The 18036-nt window shown below is 43.2% G+C and overlaps 1 protein-coding gene across 8 annotated transcripts in view; it reads left to right on the plus strand.

The window, feature by feature from the left end:
* The window catches only part of EHMT1 (euchromatic histone lysine methyltransferase 1), a 165307-nt gene that overhangs the window by 18082 nt on the left and 129189 nt on the right, over window positions 1-18036 (plus strand). For 2 of the 8 annotated variants that reach the window (XM_067471860.1, XM_067471861.1), the window contains exon 2: window positions 1535-1632. The exons of 5 other annotated variants lie outside the window; for them this stretch is intronic. The gene's annotated coding sequence lies outside the window, so the exon portion shown is untranslated. Of the gene's footprint in view, window positions 1-1534; window positions 1633-17307; window positions 17332-18036 lie in introns of those variants that run through there. One more of the 8 variants, XM_067471864.1, reaches the window with a different exon arrangement.

Consider the following 18036-nt stretch of genomic DNA (forward strand, 5'->3'; position numbering starts at 1 on the left):
CATGCTTTGTGTGTTGGGTTCTTCTTCTCATCCATTCCCTTACTTTTCTTTTTTCCTCCAAACTCTTTCCATGCCTTTTCCTGCATCACTCCATTCTCTTTCCCCCATTGAATCTCCCAAATTTCTCTTGCAAATGTTAAGACGTGAACCCACAACAGATCAAATCCATTGTTGTTACTTGCTTTGTGTGTTGGGTTCTTCTTCCCTTCCTTACCCTTCCTTCACTCTTTTCCTCCAGACTTTTTCCTCATATTCCTCCAGGTGAAGGGAAAACATGGAGCATAAATAAATATGAACATAATAATAATAATAATAATAATAATAATAATAATAATAATAATAGAAAACCCCAGTGATGCAGTTGGTTGAACACTTGTGCCGGCAGGGCTGAAGTCCGACAGGTCGGAGGTTCGAATCCAGGGAGAGTATGGATGAGCTCCCTCTGTCAGCCCCACCTCCCCATGTGGGGACACGAGAGAAGCTCCCACAAGGATGGTAAAACATCAAAACATCTGGGTGTTCACTGGGCAACATCTTGCAGACGGCCAATTCTCAAACCAGAAGTGACTTGCAGTTTCTCAAGTTGCTCCTGACACAATTTTTTTTGTAAGAATAATAGTAATAATAATGTGCTGTCGAAGGCTTTCATGGCCTGAATCACTGGGTTACTGTGAGTTTTCTGGGCTGTGCAGCAATGTTCCAGAAGCATTCTGTCCTGACGTTTCACCCACATCTAGGCTAGGCATCCTCAGAGGTTGTGAGTCTGTTGGAAACTAAGCAAGTGGGGTTTATATATCTTTGGGATAATGTCCAGGGTGGGAAAAAAAAGAACTCTGGTCTATTTGGGGCAAGTGTGTATGTTGCAATTGGCCACCTTAATTAGCATTGAATAGCCTTGCAGCTTTAAAGCCTGGCTGCTTCCTGCCTGGGGAATCCTTTGTTGGGAGGTGTTAGATATATAAACCCCACTTGCCTAGTTTCCAACAGACCTCAACCTCAGAGGATACTCACCATACATGTGGGTGAAATGTCAGATGCTTTTCTGTTTTTAAGATGCAAAGCACACATCGGCATTTAAGATGGGTTAGGAATCAGCTGGTTTTCTCTGTAATAGGAAGTAAGAGCACCTAAACCTTTGGAGAGCTTCTGTTTGACCATTTCAAAGCTCCCTCCTTGAGCAGTGATGGCACGATCGTCAGCATAGATGAAATTCTCTGTGCCTTCTGGCAGTGGCAGATCACTTATACCTATAAGTTTTATGTGGCCACTTTGTAGAGAGTGACCACATAAAACTTATAGATATAAATAATTTATTGAACCTTTAAGGCCACTTTGAATACCTTTTTGTCCACTGCAAAAAAGTGACTATTTTCCAACTTTGAAGCATTCGGACGGAAGCATTTTGAGCTTCCTTAACTTGCTCCAGACTCCAACGTGTCTATTGCTGCTATCAATTGAATTATCTTTGCGTAACATGATGGAAGCCATGCCAGCAATGGGAAGACGCAAGTAACAGCACTCTTTGTTCACACAGGCCTCCGTCTTGGGAAAGAGTCTGAACTCTGGATCTCCTCACCTTCGTCTTAACTGAATGAATTTGCATTTTGGAAATTAGGAGGCAGCTGCCGAAAGGTAAATTGGTTATTCTGGGGGAGGAAGATGGGATACACAACTAAATCAGTGGTTCCCATCCTTTTTTTTTTTTTACCAGTACCAAAAGGGTTACGAATCAGTTTTTGGTCAACTTTCGATTCAGTTTGGTTATTTGGGGTGCTGATTCAGAAAATTACATTGGATAGACCACATCAGCTCTTGTTTCTGATACAGAACATATGCCATCCAGTACTTGCCGTCTGCTCGCCCACACAAAACAATATTTAATAAGCCTCGGCACTATAAGAGGGTTTTTCGAGACCAGTCGCTTTTGTTGCAATGGTGTAGTAACGGTGAGACCATGGATGATATTTTAGTTCTAGCGGACCACTGGGGGTCCATAGACTACAGGTTGGGAACCACTGATATAGAAGGAGATAGGTTGTGGTGCTAGTGTTCATAGTTCAGCTGATCCAAACTCCTGCTGGAGTACAACAGAATGAGGGGTCCAAAAAAGCATGTAGGTTGAGATAGAAAACAGTCCACTGAATGTACAGTATTCTCATCTGCATATGTAGACAATTAAGGGCCTAAATATCTTCTGATCTTGGAAGCGAAGAACTTCAACTAGATATATGCAGAAAGGAAGTATGCTGAGATAGGTGATACTCAGGTGTATGGGGTCCACCAGGGAACCATACAACACCAGTTGTTGTGGTTGCTGCTGTGGTTGTTGTCCTCCTTCTTCTCATTCTCCTTCCTCCGTCTCCTCCTCTTCTCCTTTCACCTCCTCCATCCTATTTTCCTTCGTCTTCATTTGCTTCTCCTCCATCCCTTTTTCCTCCACCACCTTCTTCCTCTTCATCCTCCTCCCCTTTTCCTCTTCTACTTCGTCCTCCCTCCTCTTCATCTCCTTCTCTTTCTCCTTCTTCCTCCTTCTCCTCTTCTCTCTTCTTACTCCTTGTCCTCCTCCATCCTCTTCTCCTTCCTCCTCCTCCTCTTCATTTGCCTCTCCTACTCTCCTCCATCTCTTTCTCCTCCACCACCTTCTTCCTCTTCATCCTCCCCTTTTCCTCTTCTACTTCTTCCTCTCTGTCCTCTTCATCTTCCTCTCCTCCTCTTTCTCCTCCTCTTCTCTCTTCTTTCTGCTCTTCCTTCCTTCTTTCTCCTCTTCATTTGCCTCCTCTCCTCCATCTCTTTCTCTTCCACCACCTTCTTCCTCTTTATCCTCCTCTCCTTTTCCTCTTCTATTTCCTCCTCCCCTCCTCTCTCCTCTTCTTCCTCCTCCTCCTGCTCCTCTTCCTTTTCTTCCTTTGGTGTAACCATTCCTCACTCTGCACTTTTGCCAGTGCTTTGCAAAACTGTTTTTTGGGTGCAAACCTTTCACAACAAAGATCTTGGCACCGTTTCATGCATTTATTTGCATCCCTGATGTATCATGTAAATCAGCGTTTCTCAACCTGGGGGTCGGGACCCCTGAGGGGGTTGCGAGGGGGTGTCAGAGGGATCGCTAAAGACTATCAGAAAACACAGTATTTTCTATTGGTCATGGGGATTGTGTGTGGGAAGTTTGGCCTAATATATTGTTGGTGGGGTTCAGAATGTTCTTTGATTGTAGGTGAACTATAAATCCCAGCAACAGCAACTCCCAAATGTCAAGGTCTATTTGACCCAAACTCCACCAGTGTTCACATTTGGGCTTATCATTATCACTATCTGTGTGGCCAGTGCTCTCTGGATGTAGGAGAACTACAACTCCAAAACTGAAGATCAATGCCCATCAAACCTTTCCAGTATTTTATTTTGGTCATGGGAGTTCTGTGTGCCTAATTTGGTTCAGTTCCATCGTTGGTGGGGTTCAGAATGTTCTTTGATTGTAGGTGAACTATAAATCCCAGCAACGACAACTCCCAAATGTCAAGGTCTATTTTCCTCAAACTCCACCAGTGTTCACATTTGGACTTATGGAGTATTTGTCCCAAGTTTGGTCCAAATCTATCATTATCTGAGTCCCCAGTGCTCTCCGGATGTAGGAGAACTACAACTCCAAAATGGAAGATCAATGCCCACCAAACCCTTCCAGTATTTTATTTTGGTCACGGGAGATCTGTGTGGTTCAATTCCATCATTGGTGGGGTTCAGAATGTTCTTTGATTGTAGGTGAACTATAAATCCCAGCAACTACAACTCCCACATGTCAAGGTCTATTTTCCTCAAACTCCACCAGTGTTCACATTTGGGCTTATGGAGTATTTGTGCCAATTTTGGTCCAGACCTATCATTGTTTGAGTCCACAGTGCTCTCTGGGTGTAGGTGAACTACAACTCCAAAACCCAAGGTCAACACCCACCAAACCCTTCCGGTATTTTATTTTGGTCATGGGAGTTCTGTGTTCCAAGTTTGCTTCAATTTCATCGTTGGTGGGGTTCAGAATGTTCTTTGATTGTAGGTGAACTATAAATCCCAGCAATGACAGCTCCCAAATGTCAAGGTCTATTTGCCCCAAACTCCACCACTGTTCACATTTGGGCTTATTGAGTATCATTGTTTGAGTCCACAGTGCTCGCTGGATATAGGTGAACTACAACTCCAAAACACAGGGTCAGTGCCCAATAGACCCTTCCAGTATGTTCTATTGGTCATGGGAGTTCTGTGTTCCAAGTTTGGTTCAATTCCATCATTGGTGGAGTTCAGAATGGTCTTTGATTGTAGGTGAACTATAAATCCCAGCAACTTACAACTCCCAAATGACAAAATCATTCCCCCCAACCCCACCAGTAGTATAATTTGGGCGTATCGGGTCTTTGTGCCAAATTTGGTCCAGTGAATGAAAATCCATCCTGCATATTGGATATTTACATGACAATTCATAACAGTAGCAAAGTTACAGTTGTGACTTAACAACGAAAATAATGTTATGGTTGCGGGTCACCACAATAGGAGGATCTGTATTAGGAAGGTTGAGAACCACTGATGTAAATAGAAAAGGCCTCCTTTCTTAGCTTATTTCCAAAATCCAACTTTTTGCCCTTTCGTTTTGGGTCCGCACTTTCCGAAAATGGCAATTGTTTTGTTCTTTCCTATATCGATTTTAATACTAATCCTAGCCGGTTCTCACCAACGCATTATTGCTTTCTGGCGACACGAGCAGAAGGTATCTTTTCATTATATAACCTTTATAAAAAGAGAGAAATGACTCCTTGCAATTTTTTTTCCGGCTTGTGTTTCCAAGGAAACAAGCTGGAAACGCTCGAGGTAGATGCAAATACAATCAACAGATGTGCCGCCTGCTTATATGATCGGAATAATATATGTAATAGGTTTCGAAGCCGTAAAGGGTGGATCTGAGTGGCCTTTGTCTGTATTTGGAAGTCGAGGATCCTGCGAAGCACCCCAAGAGAAATGGAGACATAAATCCATATGATTTCCTCTCGAGGTCCTTTGGATTTACGACTCGGAGGAATGATCCCTTCTGGAAATATCAGGGTCTATTTTAGATTTTGCAGCCTTAGAGTAATGCCGAGTTTCACCTCGAACCTGGAACTGGGTTTTGGGCCCTGAGCTCGGTTTAGCCCAGGATTTGTTTTGAAAGGGAGACGAAGAGAGACAGAAAACAGCTGTCCAGGCCTACAAGTCTCTCTTCCCTTTCCATACAATGGAATTCCCTTTGGAAAACTGCATTGCAAGGAGTGGGAAAGGGGTGGGGGTCTTTGCACCACAGGCAGGTACATATAGTATAATGCCGGGGTCATCAAACGAAGGCCCGAGGGCCGGATATGGCCCTCCAAGGTCATTTACCTGGCCCTCGCTCAAGGTCGACATAAGTTTGAAACGACTTGAAAGCACACAACAACAACAACAACAAAAACTAAACAGATCAATATAAATATAAAATATAAATTCATAGTGGCTCCTTGTTAAAAATGTTGTCCAGACTCATTGTTTAGTCCAGGGGTCCTCAAACTAATAATAATAATGATAATAATAATAATAATAAACCTTTATTTATACCCCGCTAACATCTCCCGAAGGACTCGGTGCGGCTTACAAGAGGCCGAGGCCCAACACAACAACAAGCAACAGCATAACAAATACAACAATAAATAAACTCATAAAACAAACAATAAACATTAAACAATAGCAATTAACATTAGACAATAACACCCTGACACTTTTAAAACTAAGGCCGGGCCAATGTAATAATTAAAAGATTTAAAATGCTAGGCATGACAGGTGAAATGGATCGGCTTTTTGGAGATAGATGCGGTGTGCAAACCCAAACTGCATGTGGGACATGATGCTTGGAGTTTCCTATTCTGGGAAGGCACACTGGAACAACCACGTCTTCAAGCTCTTCCTAAAGACTGCCAACGTTGGGGCTTGTCTGATGTCCTTGGGGAGAGAGTTCCAGAGTCGGGGGGCCACCATGGAGAAGGCCCTGTCCCTCGTCCCCACCAATTGTGCTTGCGACGCAGGTGGGATCGTGAGCAGGGCCTCTCCAGATGATAGGAGAGATCGTGTGGGTTCATATGCGGAGATGCGGTCACGAAGGTAGGCGGGTCCCAAACCGTTTAGGGTTTTGTAGGTAAGCACCTGCACCTTGAATTGGGACCGGAAAATGAATGGCAGCCAATGGAGCTCCTTAAACAGGAGGGTTGACCTCTCTCTGTAAGGAGCACCAGTTAACAACCTGGCTGCCACCTGTTGGACCAGTTAGAATATCCGGGCTGTTTTCAAGGGCAGCCCCACGTAGAGCGCATTACAGTAGTCCAATGTGGAGGTGACTAAGGCATGGATCACCCTGGCCAGATCTGCCTTCCCGAGGTACAGTCGTAGTTGGTGCACGAGTCTCAATTGTGCAAAGGCCCTCCCGGCCACCGCCGACGCCAGGGTCATTTACCCCGCCCTCACTCAGGGTCAACATAAGTCTGAAACGACTTGAAAGCACACAACAACAACAACTAAACAAATCAATATAATATACATTCATATTGTCTCCTTGTTAAAAACGTTGCCCAGACTCATTGTCTAGTCCAGGGGTCCTCAAACTATGGCCCGAGGGCCGGATATGGCCCTCCAAGATCATTTACCCAACTCAGGGTCGACCTAAGTTTGAAACGACTTGAAAGCACACAACAACAACAACAATAAAAACTAAACAAATCAATACAATATAAATTCATAGTGTCTCCTATTTAAAAACGTTGTCCGGACTCATGTATTGATAGCTTGGTTTGTCACCCATCAGAAATGCTGATCTTTCTCACATTAGTGGTCCTGTTCAGTTGACATTGGAAGATGCAACTATTCACATATTGTAGTATGCTAATAATATAATTTATTGTAATACTATGTAATAGTACTAATAATATGATATTATAATTATATATTTTATATTACATGTAATATTACTAATGATATTACAGTACAGTGGTATAGTACAATATAGTAATATATAATACTGATATTGTATTATGCTAATAATATAATTTATTGTAATACTATGTAATACTACTAATAATATGATATTATAATTATATATTTAATATGACATGTAATATTAGTAATAATATTACAATACAGTTGAATAGTACAATACAGTAATATATAATACAGATATTGTATTATGCTAATAATGTAATTTATTGTAATACAATGTAATACTACTAATAATATGATATTATAACTACATATTTTATACTACATGTAATATTACTAATAATTTTACGATATAGTGGTATAGTACAATATAGTAATATTTAATACTGATATTGTATTATGCTAATAATATAATTTATTGTAATAGACTGTAATACTAATAATATGGTATTATAATTATATATTTTATACTACATGTAATATTACTAATAATATTACAATATAGTGGTATAGTACAATATAGTAATGTATAATACTGATATTGTATTATGCTAATAATATAATTTATTGTAATAGACTAATACTAATACTAATATTATAGTTATATATTTTATATTACATGTAATATTACTAATAATATTACAATACAGTGATATAGTACAATATAGTAATACATAATACTAATACTGTACTATGCTAATAATATATATTGTATGTATATATATATCTTGTAAGTGTATAATGGTATAGTACAATATAGTAATATATAATACTGATATTGTACTATGCTAATCATAGAATCATAGAATCATAGAATCAAAGAGTTGGAAGAGACCTCATGGGCTATCCAGTCCAACCCCCTGCCAAGAAGCAGGAATATTGCATTCAAATCACCCCTGACAGATGGCCATCCAGCCTCTGCTTAAAAGCTTCCAAAGAAGGAGCCTCCACCACACTCCGGGGCAGAGAGTTCCACTGCTGAATATATAATAATATATATTGTATGTATATATATATCTTGTAAGTTACTCTGAGTCCCTTTTGGGGTGAGAAGGGCGGCATATAAATGTTGTAAATAAATAAATATGTCGATAGATAGATTGGCGAGACCGCTTTCAGACGTAGTCAATTCCTATTATGTTGTGGTCTGAATTTTACTTCATACTTGGTTTATCTCTCTGCTTTTTTTAAAAAACCCCAACTTTGCAATGGGTGTGTATTTGTGTTTATACACATTCCCTGTTTTACTTGACTAGGAGCCGTCTTGCAATGTTTCTTTGAGTTGATCCCAAGCTCAGGTTGGAAAACTAACATGGAAGCAGTTTTAATTGTCTCTAACACCGGTATTTCAGTCTGGTTTTGGGGGTGTTTTTGTTTGTGTTTTTTGTTTGCTTGCTTTTTGCTCCCATTCCTTCTCCATGTTTCCAACGAAGTTTGGCCGGAGCCGTGGATGGCTCTCCTTTGAGCCGATGGCGCTTCCTCCTGCTTACGTTTCATAAAAGCTCCGAAATGGCTGAAGATCGGCTTCAACTGAGCATGCTCCCAGCCTGGAAACTGCACCCATAGAGGGAGATGGGGTTGTGAACGAAGGGAAGGAGTTGCATAGGCCTGGAAGGAGCTTTTCCCGGCCCTCTCCAGACGCAACCAGAGGTAGGGCTTCGTTCTGTGGTTCCCTGGGCTTCTCCTTGCAAATTGATTTGGAAAGCGGCAATGCAAGGGTGGCTCCCCGTGGAGCATGACTTGGAAAACAAAGGTCTTTTGCTGACCTGTAAACCCAAGCATTGCTTCATTTTGGAGCCTGTTGACTTGTAAACCCAAGGAGGGAAGAGGCCTCTTGCGATGGGTGTTATGTCACATCAAATGTCCCTTGTGGCATGGCTCCCACCAGTAGGACCTATAATGTGAATCCCATCCTAGAGTTATTATTATTATTAATAATAATAATAATAATAATAAAGACTTTATTTATACCCCACCACCATCTCCTCAAGTGGACTTGGGACGACTTACAAGTCTGATCTGGCCACAGTGGTCCACGCTCTGGTTACATCCCAAATAGATTACTGCAACGCGCTCTACGTGGGGCTGCCTTTGAAGACGGTTCGGAAACTTCAACAAGTTCAACGGGCGGCAGCCAGGTTACTACTTTACTTTCTTAGGCGATCCCTCATTTTCCGAGGAGGATTGTCTTCCAGTATTCTTGTGGGTCCATATGTGGCTGTGGAGCCCTATTCTTGCTCTGCCTCTTCTTCCGCAGTGAGGGCATTGGTTTCCAGGTGGGAGGCAGTCTCGGTCGGGGTTGGCTTGACACGCCTTCCTCTTGGCACGCTTCTCCCATTCGTGCCCCTTCAAATTCTGCAGCACTGCTAGTCACAGCTGACCTCCAGCTGGAGCGCTCAAGGGCCAGGGCTTCCCAGTTCTCAGTGTCTATGCCAGAGTTTTTAAGGTTGGCTTTGAGCCCATCTTTCAATCTGTTTTCCTGTCCACCAACATTCCGTTTTCCGTTCTTGAGTTCAGAGTAGAGCAACTGCTTTGGGAGATGGTGGTTGGGCATCCGGACTACATGGCTTGTCCAGCGGAGTTGATGGCGGAGGACCATCGCTTCAATGCTGGTGATCTTTGCTTCTTCCAGCACGCTGACATTTGTCCGCCTGTCTTCCCAAGAGATTTGCAGGGAAAAAAAGCCAGGTTACTAACCGGGGCGACATATAGGGAGCATACCACCCCCCTGCTATTCCACCTCCACTGGCTCTATCTCCGAGCCCAATTTAAAGTGCTGGATCTGACCTGTAAAACTCTATACGGTTCTGGCCCAGCTTACTTGTCTGAACGCATCCACCCCTATGTCCCTCCTCGTAATCTAAGATCATCTGGGGAGGCCCTGCTCCCGCTCCCGTCAACGGCACAAATGTGTCTGGTGGGAACGAGAGACGGGGCCTTCTCGGCGGTGGCCCCCAAATGAGGTACACTCCCAAATGAGGTAAGATCCGCTCCCTCCCTCCTGGCTTTTAGAAAAATAAAATAAAATCATGGTTCTGGGACCAGGCCTTTGGACAGTAGATTTATGTAGCATTTTAGAAGGACATTGACTGGAATGGCAATTCGACTGTCGAGACTGTTTTAATGCTTGTTGATGTATTGTTTTAATTGTGATTTATGTTTAATTGTGGTTTTACTATTGTAATTGTTTGTATTGGCATTGTATCGGTGCCCAACGTAAGGCATTGAATCTTGTCATTATTTCTGTGTAAACCGCTTTGAGTCTCCCCAGGAGTGAGAAAGGCAGTATATAAATACTGTAAATAAATAAATAATGATAATAATAATACAATACATCGATATACAATAGAACACAGCAATAAAATAAAATAAATAAAATAATATACAAAACAGTACATTATAAATAATACATCAACAATATAAAATCGCAACATTTAAGATGGAGGAATAAATCTCAGTTGGTGTAGTTCACCTACATCCAGAGAGCACCATGAACTCAAACAATGATGGATCTGGACCAAAGTTGGCACAAATATGATCTGCCCAAAAGCGAATACTGGTGGAGTTTGGGGAAAATAAAGCTTGACATTAACGGCTGGGCTTTATAGCAGATGGCAATTTTGTCAGCGCTGATTGTGTTTAAGTGCAGGTCAAGGTGTTTAGGCACTGCACCCAGTGTGCCGATCACCACTGGGACCACCTTGACTGGCTTGTGCCAGAGTCTTTGCAGTTTGATCTTTAAATCCGCATATCGTGTCAGCTTTTCCAGTTGTTTCTCTGCAATCCTGCTGTCACCTGGGATTGTGACAGCAACAATCCATACTTTGTTTTTTAACACGATTGTGAGGACAGGAGTATTATGCTCCAAAGCTCTGTCTGTCTGAATCCGGAAGTCCCAGAGAAGTTTGGCGTGTTCGTTCTCTGTAACTTTTTCCGGCTTGTGATCTCACCAGTTCTTTGTTGCAGGCAGATGGTATTTGTGGCACAAGTTCCAATGAATCATCTGAGCAACGGTGTTGTGCCTCTGCTTGTAGTCTATCTGCGCGATCTTCTTGCAGCAGCTGAGGATGGGATCTATTGTTTCATCTGCTTCCTTGCAGAGTCTACATTTGGGATCTGTCATTGACTTTTCAATATTCAATTATTATTCAATTTTCAATTATTATTATTAATTATTATTATTATTATTATTATTTACTGTTCTGTTGCGCGCTGGGCCTGTAACAGCTGTACTTTTCTATATGACGTATACTTTAAGCCCAGCGGGAAGCCAGGGGGCTTCAAAGAGAGGTTCTCGGATTTTTCTGAAGTGATGGTCTTTAGAGTCTTTAATGATGCAACAAAGTTTTTATTATGGAACAAACAACAAATCTTCAATGGTTCAAACAACACTTCAAGGCTTTCTTAGTCTAGTCCTCAGTGGACTGGCACCTGACTTTGATTAACTAAACTTTCTCTGTAGGAAAAACCCTTTTTAACCTCTCCCAGGCTGCTTTCTATCTATGCCTCATCAGTATGGGACCTACTACTGATTCCAAATGCGTCTGGGTATCGAGTAGACCTACCAGCTGAGGCTTGAAGATATTTCAGCTGGAGTTCCATGGATCTGTAATGCTGTTCTCCCTTCGAGAATTCTTAGAAACTTCAGGTCTGTTCCCTCTGATGCTGTGAGGCTGAGAGGCTATGAGCTCTCAGCCAGAGCTTTTGGGACCTTTCTCCTGGAATTTCTGCTTCTGTATCCCCGGATGTTACTTTTTCCCTGGATGGTTAATTCCCCTGGATGCTCTTGAAAAAGGAAGCTTTTCTACGGGACGAGCTGGTCTACGTCCTATAGCTTAGCTACCTTGTGTGAGACTGCCCAAAAAATGGCTCCTTTCCCTCCCAGAGCCCAGAACAAGGGGCGGAACCAAAGCTTAATTATGATGGACAGGAGGCCTGTCCTATGACTGCAAAACAGATAACAGAAAGAAAATAAAGTTGGAACTCCTGGTACAGCCGTACCAGCACATTTACCATCCTTCCATTGCCAGAAATGGGATGCAGTTTGAAAGGGCTCTATTTGTGAATCCACATTTGGTTGTTTCCTGGGCTTCTTATAAATACAGAATATTATTTTTCTAAGGTTAATTTTGGGCCATAGACAGATGTTAAAGTGCAACTCTTCTCTTGAAAGCTGCAGTGATCATCGTAGAAAAGGCAGCATTTGGAAAGAAGTGACAAGTGGAGTGCCGCAGGGTTCCGTCCTGGGCCCGGTCCTGTTCAACATCTTTATTAATGACTTAGATGAAGGGCTAGAAGGCATGATCATCAAGTTTGCAGAAGACACCAAATTGGGAGGGAGAGCCAATACTCCAGAGGACAGGAGCAGGATTCAAAATGATCTTGACAGATTAGAGAGATGATTGGCCAAAGCTAACAAAATGAAGTTCAACAGGGACAAATGCAAGATACTCCTCTTAGGCAGGAAAAACGAAATGCAAAGATACAGAATGGGGGACGATGCCTGGCTTGATAGCAGTACGTGTCGAAAAGATCTTGGAGTCCTCGTGGACAACAAGTTAAACATGAGCCAACAATGTGATGTGGCGGCAAAAAAAGCCAATGGGATTTTGGCCTGCATTAATAGGAGCATAGTGTCTAGATCCAGGGAAGTCATGCTACCCCTCTATTCTGCTTTGGTTAGACCACACCTGGAATACTGTGTCCAATTCTGGGCACCACAATTCAAGAGAGATATTGACAAGCTGGAATGTGTCCAGAGGAGGGCGACTAAAATGATCAAGGGTCTGGAGAACAAGCCCTATGAGGAGCGGCTTAGGGAACTGGGCATGTTTAGCCTGAAGAAGAGAAGGCTGAGAGGAGACATGATAGCCATGTATAAATATGTGAGAGGAAGTCACAGGGAGGAGGGAGCAAGCTTGTTTTCTGCTTCCTTGGAGACTAGGACGCAATGGAACAATGGCTTCAAACTACAAGAGAGGAGATTCCATCTGAACATGAGGAAGAACTTCCTGACTGTGAGAGCCGTTCAGCAGTGGAACTCTCTGCCCCGGAGGGAGTGTGGTGGAGGCTCCTTCTTTGGAAGCTTTTAAACAGAGGCTGGATGGCCATCTGTAAGGGGTGATTTGAATGCAATATTCCTGCTTCTTGGCAGGGGGTTGGACTGGATGGCCCATGAGGTCTCTTCCAACTCTTTGATTCTATGATTCTATGATTGTTTGGCTTAAATGGAAGACGATTGCTTGTTCAAAGAAGTACAATCTCTCTTTAAATCTAACCCATCTTGACGCGATTTCAACAGAACCTGCACTTGATTGAAACTCTTTATTTTCCTCCTCAATATGATATACCTTTTCAGCTTGCCTTTTCTCAGAGTTCAGCAGGAAACAGTTAAGCACTTGGGGAAAGAAGAGAGAGAAAGGCTCACATTTGAGTCAATGCTGTCTTGCTTGTTTTGAACTGCTCCCATTTTCCTTCCGGTCCTTCTTATAAGATCTCGTGCAGGTTGGTTCCTTCCAAGGGTACTTCCAGGAACTAGAAGATTTGGTCTGCTTTGCTGAGGATCGGTGGAAATGTTTCACATTTCTATGTATTTCTGTGTTGTTCTGCGGCAGTGTTCTTCTTTCAACCCTGCAAATCCAGTCATTTGGCTTGCAGTCGCTGGTGTCTTTACAGCAGCTCATACTATTTGGTGGAAAATGGTTGTGTGCTTTTCTATATTAAGAATGCACAAAGCTTTCCTCTCCAAGGTGGCCCAGTTTAGCTCCGCTCCTCTCCCTCCCTCCCTCTCTCTTTTGGTAGAAAATCACTCGAAGAACAGCTTCCGTACTTTGAGGCCTCTAAGTAGTTCCCAACCTTTTTTTTGACCAGGGACCACTTTTGCCAGAAATATTAAAAATTAACTAAGTATTTTTAATTACAAAAATGTGAGTCAAGCACTGAAAATGTTAAATTGATGCAATGACTCAGCAAAAGCTGCAGTTCAATCTAAGCAGGTGTGTCTGTAGCTTAGTAGTTTGTGAGAGGCCTCAGTGTGAGAAGGTCTCAGTGTTACTTGCCCCCAATCTGTGAGAGGCCTCAGTGTGAGAAGGTCTCAGTGTTATTTTCCGGTCCCAATTCAAGGTGCAGGTTTTTACCTACAAAGCCCTGAACGGTTTGGGACCCGCCTACCTGCGTGACCGCATTTCTGTGTATGAACCCACACGATCTCTTTGATCATCTGGAGAGGCCCTGCTCGCTCTCTCACCTCCTTCGCAGGCGCAATTGGTGGGGACGAAGGAGAGGGCCTTTTCGGTGGTGGCCCCTCGACTCTGGAACTCAGTTCCCAAGGACATCAGACATACCCCAACGCTGGCAGTCTTTAGGAGGAGCCTGAAAACGTGGTTGTTGCAGTGTGCCTTCCCAGAATAAGGAAAACTCTTAGCAATATGTCCCCAAGTGCACTTTAACATTAACATTGATTTAGGATTGCCTGCACGCCCTCATCTTTCCTTGAAAACCTTATCCTAGTTATACCCTTCCTTGTTCATGCCCAGAATTATTTTTTAAATTTAAAAATATTACATTTGGCCCGGCCATAGGTTTTTAAATGCTTGCATGTTATTGTTATTGTTTATTGTTTATTTTTGTTGAGATTTATTTTACTGTTTTGTTTTGATTATTTTGTTATTGCCTTCGTTTTATTGATGTACTGCGGGCTTGGCCTCATGTAAGCCGCACTGAGTCCCTTGGGGAGATGGCAGCGGGGTAGAAATAAATAAATAAATAAATAATAATAATTATTATTATTTTGCCCTCATTTTATGAGAGGTCTCTCTGGGAGAAGGGCCTCAGTGTGTTACTAGGTCTCAGTATAAGTAGGTCTCAGTGTTAGTTCGCCTCAGTGTTAGGAAGTGTCAGTCTGAGAGAGCCTTCAGTGGGAGAAAGGCCTCAGTGAGAGGCAGGCCTCAATGTTAATAGGCCTCAGTGTGAGAAGCTTCCGTGAGAGAAGGCAACTGTGTATGAAGCTCCAGTGTGAAGGCTGCTGTGTGTAAAAGCTGCTGTGTAACTTCAGTGTGAGAAGAGTCTCTGTGAAAGCAAAGCTGTTTATCTGCATAAGAAAGAAGCCCAGCGTGGAAGCAAAGAAGGAAGTGCAAAGAACTTGAATTGTATTATGGAAACCTTGTTCTTGTAAATAGTACTTTACTTAGGCGATCCCTCGTAGTCCGAGTAGGATTGTCTTTCAAGATCGGTGTCCTGGTGGTGGGTCCGTAGGTGACTGCGGAGCTCTATTCTTGATCTGCATCTTCTCCTGCAGTGAGGGTATTGGTTTCCGGGTGGAAGGCGGTCCCGGTTGGGGTTGGCTTGACGCGCCTTCCTCTTGGCACATTTCTCTCTTTCGCCCTCCATTTGTGCCTCTTCAAAATCTACAGCACTGCTGGTCACAGCTGACCTCCAGCTGGAGTGCTCAAGGGCCAGGGCTTCCCAGTTCTCAGTATCTATGCCAGAGTTTTTAAGGTTGGCTTTGAGCCCATCTTTAAATCTCTTTTCCTGTCCACCAACATCCCGTTTTCCGTTCTTAAGTTCGGAATAGAGCAACTCCTTTGGAAGATGGTGGTCGGGCATCCGGAGAGTGTGGCCGGTCCAGCTGTTGATGACAGAGGACCATCGCTTCAATGCTGGTGGTCTTTGCTTCTTCCAGCACGCTGACATTTGTCCGCTTGTACAACCATATTATTTTGCTGTGGAAAAGATCACATTGGTGTTTTTGTTATTTTTATCACTTTTGGCCACCGCCATCTGCTATTAAGTTACTCTGGTATACATTTGTGAGGAGGGTCTTTTGTTAATAAGCCCACTCACCCAACAATTTTGTCAATGGACCACTTGACCAGCGATCATTTTTACCAGGAACCACTCTCCAACATTAGTACCAAAAGGGTTCTGAATTGGTTTTTGGTCAACTTTAGATTCGGTTTGGTTATTTAGGGTGCTGCTTCAGAAAATTGCATTGGATAGACCACATTTATTATGATTTATTTTATTTATTTACCGTATTTATATACCGCCCTTCTCTCTCTCGAGGGGCGACTCGAGGCTCCTGAGGCGACTCGACACATCTGCTCTAGTTTCTGGTACGGACCATATACCATCCATCTGCTCACCCACAATATAGAGCTGGTGTGGTAGTAGTAAGCTTTTGTGGGTCTCCCCTCCTGCCATCCCTGTTGCTTTGGCACTATATGAGGGTTTTGTAAGACCTGTCGCTCTCATTGCCGTGTAGTTTCGAGGCAATGTTGTAGTAATGGTGAGGTCGCGGACCATATTTTTGTTCTTGCCGACCACTGGTGGTCCACAGACCACAGGTTGGGAACCACTGTTCGAAATCAATCCAGCAATATATTGTCGAAGGCTTTCATGGCTGGAATCACTAGGTTCTTGTGGGTTTTTTCGGGCTATAGAGCCATGTTCTAGAGGCATTTCTCCTGACGTTTCACCTGCATCTATGGCAAGCACTAATTCCAACAGACCTCACTACCTCTGAGGATGCTTGCCATAGATGCAGGCGAAACGTCAGGAGAAATGCCTCTAGAACATGGCTCTATAGCCCGAAAAAACCCACAAGAACCTAATCCAGCAATACTCCCCTTACCCTTAACAGCACATTAATCTTGGGAACCTGAATTAGAAAAAGCAAGCCCATATTATAAATAGGGTTGCTTATGGCATGAGCGTTGGTTGCGCCGAATGGTGACAAATGTCATTTATTTTGGTCTGGTCTTGCTTGGTTATAGCATTGTGTTGCTCCGTTCCGATCTGTGTCCCCTTCGTTGCCTTTGTAAAGACCGCAACTCTGAACAAAATAGGATTGAGATGGAAAGAAATGGCCAATGGGGCTGAAAAAAAATCCATCCTGTCCAAAAGGAAATGGTTGCATTCACTTTTTTCCCGGTGCATCTGGAGCCTTGCCACCATTGCCTCCTTGTAGGCCATCGGTGCAAAGTCTTGTTATGTTCCTCCCAAATGCTTTTGTTTTTTCCCCTTTTTGGGTGAGCGATCCATCTAAAGCTTGGCACACTTTCAGCGTGCAAACTGGTCATCTGGATTAATAATAATAATCATCAAAAATGGCAGAAAACCAGCAGGGATTCCCCCTTGTTTTGGGTGTGCAGGAGCCTCCAAGCCCTCCTTCTTTTGAAATGGCTGCAGCTCCGATCGGTGAAAATGGTCTCCACTGAGCATGCTCACTCAGAGCAGAGGGAGCTTTGCTTTTTTGTTGTTCTTTTTGTCACATGAGCAGAAACTGAATCACACTCTGTGCATGAGGATCTGGGATCTGGGATTCCTTTAAAAAAAGAAGGCAGCTGCTCAGTTTTGCAGGTACGGTCCACCTTCGTGCCAGTAAGACTCCTTCCTGGTTGGGATTGTGCGGGAAGGCTGCCAGGTAGAAAAGGAATGGTCCAGGATGGTTTCGGTTGCGTCTTGTTCTTGTTGCTGCCCTACTCCAGAAGGACACAGCAATGAGATTCCTTTCAGTTGGATGCAGGATGTTTTATTATTGGCATCTGGGGAAAGAAGAGGAGAGTTAGGAAGATCAGCAAAGGGACATTCCTTTTGCTGTCACCTTCCTGCCTCTTTTTATATTTCTTGTTGTGCTACTCAGGGAGGACGTGAATGTGTTCAGAGTTTGAGAAGACTTGGGTTGGAATTCTGCAAATGTTGGCTCATGTTTATTTTGGGGATGGCGAAAAAAAGGTTGTGGTCGAGCCAAAAGTTAGGTCATTCCCAAAGAGTGTTTGGTAGTTCTATCACTAAAACAGCGTTTCTCAATCTGGGGGTCGGGACCCCCCTGGGTGGGGGTCATGAGGGGATGTCAGAGGGGTCGCCAGAGACCATGAGAAAACACAATATTTTCTGTTGGTCTTGGGACTTCTGTTTGTCAAGTTTGGATCAATTCCATTATGGGTGGAGTTCAGAATGTTCTTTGATTGTAGGTGAACTATAAATCCCAGCAACGACAACTCCCAAATGTCTAGGTCTATTTTCTGCAAACTCCACCGGTATTCACATTTGGGCATATTGGGT

The sequence above is a fragment of the Anolis sagrei genome, chromosome 11 (genome assembly GCF_037176765.1).
Source record: "Anolis sagrei isolate rAnoSag1 chromosome 11, rAnoSag1.mat, whole genome shotgun sequence".
Classification (NCBI taxonomy): domain Eukaryota; kingdom Metazoa; phylum Chordata; class Lepidosauria; order Squamata; family Dactyloidae; genus Anolis; species Anolis sagrei.